The sequence below is a fragment of the Cydia splendana genome, chromosome 9 (assembly GCF_910591565.1).
Source record: "Cydia splendana chromosome 9, ilCydSple1.2, whole genome shotgun sequence".
NCBI classification, from domain to species: Eukaryota; Metazoa; Arthropoda; class Insecta; order Lepidoptera; family Tortricidae; genus Cydia; species Cydia splendana.
The window spans coordinates 22,380,257-22,387,323 of record NC_085968.1 but is presented as its reverse complement, the minus strand read 5'-3'; the positions used below and the strand labels follow the sequence as shown (position 1 = coordinate 22,387,323).

General features: G+C 37.8%; 1 long non-coding RNA gene across 1 annotated transcript in view; it reads left to right on the top strand.

The window, feature by feature from the left end:
- Nucleotides 1-7,067, top strand: part of LOC134793857 (uncharacterized) — a 226,440-nt gene that overhangs the window by 180,529 nt on the left and 38,844 nt on the right. The gene's annotated exons all lie outside the window — the stretch shown is intronic.

The following is a 7,067-nucleotide window of genomic DNA, read 5'->3' as shown; positions in this document are numbered from 1 at the left end:
GCGCGCACCACGACTTTTTGTCGCGCGATAATTTAGTCGCAGAAATGTAACGTATGTGTTTATATGGCAGTGCACGCATATGCGACAAAAAAATCGCAGCGATTTTAAAATTGTGATTTGTCACATTTTTCCGCGATTACTCGCGACGCGATTGTCGCAAAGTAAATTGCAGCATACGGAGTTGTATGGCCCCGCGCGCACTGCGATAATAAAATCGCATCCGGACCTCAGTCGGCATTTCACTCTTCGAGCGTCAACATGTCGGAATGAGAAAATAAGACGCTAATTGTTGACCATTTAATTATGGAAATAGACGGGGATCACCTTTGTGTTATAAATGCTCAAAGTCATACAGCGATCGCATATTAAAGACACGTTTCATGACAAACGACTGGTACGAAATCCATGTAGAGAATGAACGAATCGTCGACTTTTTCATCGCAGTGCGCGCAGTGAATTTTCTGCGATATATTACAGCGCGATTCTAAAATCGTGTCGCAAAAATTAAAATCGTGGCGCGCGCTTGGCCTAATAGGTGTCCATCAGCAAGAAACTCGCCAGGACACATCTTTACAAAACTACATCTTATAATAAATTCATGAAATAACATACAGTAGGACGGTAGAGTTAGACCAAGAAAAGTGTGCAACGATTTTGATAGCACGCGCAGTGCAAGTGTTATTTATACGTTATAATTTCATAGAAGTTTGACTTTTAAAATTAACACTTGCACTGCGTATGCTATCAAAATCATTGCAGACTTTTCTTAATTGATCTAACTCTACCTACTTACTATTTAGTACCTAAACTTGGGAATAGGTACCAAAATAAACAAATTATTTTTCTACTTCCCATTACCTGTTAATCACCGATCAAATGCAATGTGTGCGCACATAAATCCTCGGGCTGCCGACTTGTTAGTGTTAGACGAAACAGACGGCTCCACACTCCAGCAATAAATACTTTTAATGTAAACACTCCTGTGCAGTTTCTGATTCCGACGGTTTCTGCAAATTCCTTTTGCTTTAGACTGTACTACTTTGGGAACAAATCAAATTATAATATCTTTGATTTGTGTATAGGAGATACAAAGCACCCTTAGCTCGCCCTTAGAAATTGACAAAAACGCCGTCTTTGCATATTTTATCGTTCTATATCGCGTTCACGTTCGTTGTGGTTTAAATGGGGCTAAAGTGTAAATAATATCTAGTAATAATTTGTATTTTATTTGTAATTTAATTTCTATTTTATAGTGTGTGTTGTAATGATATGGACTTTGTCTGAAATAAAATAATTTTATTTTATTTTTATTTATTTATTACATATTTATAAGACGCAGTAGGTATCACATTTTTTTATGTGATAGTAAACGAGCAGACGAGCCACCTGATGGGAATCGGTCACCATCGTCCATGGACATAAGCAACATCGGAGGAGCCACTTAAGCGTTGCCGATCCTTGAGCAGGACCTAGTGATCCAAAAGACTCGAGCCTTTGGAGCTCTTTTTTTAGGGCTCGCCTCATCTCTTGACGCCTAAAAGGCTAAAATCCTATTTAGCTCTTTAGCCCCCGAGCCTAGTTCTATTTAAGAGCCTAAACTCTTGGGGCTAATAACCTTATTAAGCCCCTAAAAAAAGCCTATTTAGCTCTTTAGCCCCCGAGCCTAGTTCTATTTAAGATCCTAGACTCTTGGGGCTAATAACCTTATTAAGCCCCAAGAGATGAGGCGAGCCCTAAAAAAGAGCTAAAAAGGCTCGAGTCCTTTGGATCACTAGCAGGACCCCATATCTTAGCGCAAAGGAAATAACTCAGGAGGTACCTAGTTACCTACACTACCTACGCTATTAAGTTATTATATATTTGTCGTCGATTATTTCGATTAAATGAGTGAATTGCAAAAAATTGTACGTAATTAAGCGCAGTTAATAAGAAGCTGTGATTAGTCTTAACTTAATTGATTCATTTGTGTTAGGTAGGTAAATTGTATTGTATCGTATTTATTGTACTTTTTAAATCGTACACATATACGTCTATAGCATACGCTAACACACTTTCATGCATCTAACTTTAATAGAAATGGCTTAGGGGCTGTCCATAAATTACGTCATCGATTTTTGACGATTTTGGACCCCCCCCCCCCTATAATCATCCAAAAATCATGCTTCAAATGACCCCATTTCCTACTACTTCATGCTACCGTCATCCGATGTCCAGACCCCCCCCCCTAATTTGAAATGACGTAATTTATGAATAGCCCCTTAGCTGGCGTAACACAATGGAATCAATTAACTTTAAATAGACTAATTAGAGGTGCTTATAACTATGTACAATTTTTTGCAATTCACTCAAATAGTAGTAATAATAGTAGTGGAATTAACTTGTTCGTGACTATAGATATTATATATTTTATATATATAACGTTGGTATTCTATATATTTGTTATATTGTAACTTGTAAATTTTATCTTATATTATTTATTTTCGCCCTCTTTTATAATTTTATTGACTTTTAGTCTATTGTACTTAGTACTATATATTTTGTCTACCGTTCTTCATCAATTCTCACCTACTCAAAGGTTAACTGGAAGAAATCCCTTAAAGGGATAAGTTCGCCTTTAATTGTACTGCCTCTCCTGTGCCATAAATTTGTGTTTTTACAATAAAGAGTTTATACATACAATACATAAATAATAGTTATAATTTAAATAAAAAAGTATATTCGAGCATTCCCGCGCAATAAAGGGGCCCACTGATTAACAGTCCGCCGGACGGTATCGGCCTGTCAGTTAGAACAAAATTTTGACAGTTCCGAACAACTGACAGGCCGATACCGGCCGGCGGACTGTTAATCAGTGGGCCCCTTAAGTCTACGTGGGATTTCGTGCTTTGTCCAGAAGCTAAGATCACGTCGTTTGCCGCTCCTGCATATACCTAGCGCTTATAGACCGGGAGACAGTAACACATTTTACTGGGTCATTTGTACCAGTATGGCGGTTCGTCAAGGGTCTAAGTACGTAATGAAGGAAAGAAAAATGATGGTCATAGCGCTGGTACTAGCGGCCCAATCGCATGGGCGTTAGTCGAACGTGTCGGATAAAATACGAGTGTCGAACGATTTGTTCCACAAAAATCCTCGTATTTACCGATAGTCCATAAAAAAGAAGTAGGCGGTAGCGTAATGCCATACTTCTCCGGTGTGACTTACAGTCCGCCATACTGAGGCGAACACATTAATTAAAAAATAAAACAATTCAACCATTTGTGCCAAGCTAATTTTTGCACAGGTGATCATCGTCGAGCAGCCATTCATGAACATCACCATGCCATACTCTTCGGACGGTTCCAAATGGCCGCCATACCGCCGCAAGGAAGTTAATTTTTTTTTGCTAAACGATTTGTAGTTGTACCAGTATTGCATTTAAATTTTTGGAAAGTATTTGATAAAATGTGACCGTTATTATAATTGCCATACTTATAGTAGGGGGAAAAAGTGCTGCCATACTTGAAAAACTTATTTAATCGACACGTTTCAAAAATACGACTATACAATACGTAAAATATTTTTTTACAGCATGGCATCATCATATTCTGTTTGTTTGGATACAATTATATCTAAAAAAAAATATTTCAGATTATAACTACGGGGCGGACGACTGTAAGACTTAAGACAACAATTAAAAAAAAAATTTTTTTTTTACGGTTTGTACCAGTGTGGCATTTGGATTTTTGGAAATTATATGATGCAATGTGACCATTATTATATTTGCCATACTTCTAATAGGGGGAAAAAGGGGAACCATACTTAAAAAAGTTGATATTTCGACGGGTTTTCAAAGTACAAGACATAAAATCATTTGTTACAGTATGGCATCATTGTATCCGGTTCGTTTGGGTAAAATTCTACCTAAAAAAAATTATCCCATACTGTAACCATATGGGGCGGAAGATTGTCACTATCAAGCAAGATTGAATTAAAAAAAAATTGGAACGAATTGTTACTTTACTGGCAACACAGTGGTAGATTTGATGGAATTTAATGGTGAATGGAGGTTTACAACACGATGAGCCGAGATCTCTATGATTCGAGAAATCGTTCGAGCGGTGGTAGCCGTACAATATTATTCAACATAATATATAGTTATAAGACAAGATTGCCGCCACCTACGTTTTTGAAATTTTGGATTTATATTCGGTAAAACTTAAACTTTCAGGAAAAAATAGTGCCATACTGGTACAAATCGTCAAAAATACGAATAAAATCTTACAATAAAAAAAAATATTGTACACATTTGCCACCTCCTACAGGTATGGCATTATGAGATTTCCATTTATGATCACACAGAAAGTGTTGAAAATTTTTTTCAAGATGGTATAAATCGTTTAGCAAAAAGAAAAAAAATTAACTCCCTTGCGGTGGTATGGCGGCCATTTGGAACCATCCGAAAAGTATGGCATGGTGATGTCCATGAATGGCTGCTCGACGATGATCACCTGTGCAAAAATTAGCTTGGCACAAATGATTGAATTGTTTTTTTTTTAATTAATGTGTTCGCCTCAGTATGGCGGGCTGTATATACGTCACACCGGAGTAGTATGGCATTACGCTACCGCCTACTTCTTTTTTATGGACGATCGGAAAATACGAGGATTTTTTTGGAACAAATCGTTCGACACTCGTATTTTATCCGACACGTTCGACTAACGCCCACGCGATTGGGCCGCCGGTACCAGCGCTATGACCATCATTTTTCTTTCCTTCATTACGTACTTAGACCCCTGACGAACCGCCATACTGGTACAAATGACCCAGTAAAATGTGTCACTGTCTCCCGGTATATTATGTTAAGTTATGTATTTTAGGTATATCTCACACAGACCGCAGCCGGTGTTAGCAATAACTTGCTACTTAAGGACTACTTACAGATTTTACGACTCGTAGTGGTTCGAAATAGAACGTCTGCCGCCTGTCGCGACTCAGACAGACAAAAAAGGTTCGTAAATTAGCCCGCAGGCCTTGTCCTGTGTTCCTATAACATTTGCTTACCGAGATAGTCTGGAGAATTTGCATTGTGCTGTAGTGACAAACGTGATGACGGCAACGATAATATCGAAGACAAAAACGAACGTAGAGTCCGTCTAGGCCAGTACGGACCATTTTCACAATTTAAACAATTCCACGGACCCCGGTCAAAAAATATTTTAAAATAAAATTTCATTAGTAGTATACCCTATAATGGACACGGAACCAGTAATGGGACAAAAAAACACAATTCCTCTAAAATAAGTATATAAAAGTAGTTTATAAACACTGACTATATTTTTATCATAAATAAGAGTCCTAGAGCTGATTATGTTTGAATTTTTATTAAATTCGGTTATTTTTTAAGAAATGTGCGTCAACCCAAAAGTTGTCATGCCACTGAAAAAAATTCACAGATTTCGTGCCTCACACGACTATCGAGCACATTAGAAATGAATCTACGGAATTCGAAAAAATATTGTCGCTGAGCGACGAGAAAGTCTGGATAAGGAAAAAGTTACAAAATAAAACTACAACGTTGAATGATAATTATTTTATTCTTAGATAACACAAGTATCCTGTGCATAACGCATGTGAACAAACACATTGCAAAATTTCCACACGCGTATCGAAGTTTGAATAATTGTCGCCGTGGCGCATAAGTATAGGTACATATTTCATTTTTCGATTAATAAGCAGGATAATTAATGTTCAAAGTACAAGAAAATTATTACACGGCAAATCCGTAGTCAACTCGAGAGAAGTGGTAGCCACATCGCCGTTATCGTCACTCGAGTCTTGATCGGCAGCGGCCCATTTGCTGCAAGATATGAAATTTTAGTGACAGCAGTTTGACGCGACGAGAGATGACCATAACAGCGTTTCTTTTTTTTTTATAAATAAATAAATAAATATTAGGGGACATCTTACACAGATCAAACCTAGCCCCAAACTAAGCAAAGCTTGTACTATGGGTACTAGGCGACGATATACATACTTGTATAGATAAATACATACTTATATACATAGAAAACAACCATGACTCAGGAACAAATATTAATAGTGTTCATCACACAAATAAATGCCCTTACTGGGATTCGAACCCAGGACCATCGGCTTAGCAGACAGGGTCACTATCCACTAGACCAGACCGCTCGTCAGAAGTCGTCGTTCCGCTAGGTACAACCAGGGTTCAGCATCAGCTCTATCTTGGGTACTACTCTCCTAAGTGCTCATCAAGACGAGTCGGATGACCAAAACAGCGTGTGCCTATGTTGCAACAAACCTGAGTTCCTTTAGGTACAGCCAGGGTTCAGCATCAGCTCTATCTTGGGTACTACTCTCCTAAGTGCTCATCGAGACGAGTCCGATGACCAAAACAGCGTGTGCTTATGTTGTATTAAACCCGAGCTCCACTAGGTACTGCCAGGGTTCAGCATCAGCTATCTGCTAGCAGCCGCCAGCAACATGCTGAGGTGAGACCATTTCGTGGCACTTTTTCTTTTTTATGTTTCTGTATAAGTTTTTATTTTGTGTTTGTGCTCACGAATAAAATTATTTCTATTTCTATTTCTATATCTATCTCTACCTCTACCTCTACCTCTACCTCTACCTCTACCTCTATTTCTACCTCTACCTCTACCTCTATCTCTATTTCTATTTCCACCATCACAAGAATGCATAGATTGTCGAATAGTGCGTTCTGACTTTTTGACTATTTTAAGGTTAGGCTACAGGGCAAACCCTTAACCCGATCGTCTTTGTTTTAGGCTCAAATTGTAGCTAACTAAATTGTCCAGAGCCGTTTTTCTCAAATTTTTGATATCATTCTTCGTTTCCAAATTATCGAGCACCAAAATCAAAAATTCTGAAAAAATTGAATTTTATTTTCACTATTTCGACCATAACTTTTTTCGTTTTTGACTTTCTCGAATAATTATTTTTGCACCTTACAGCTCTCATGATTATGCGTCTTTTGTGCCTATTTTTTAATATCATATCTTAACAACTTTCCGAGATATAAGGGGATCGCACTTTTTCGTGAAATC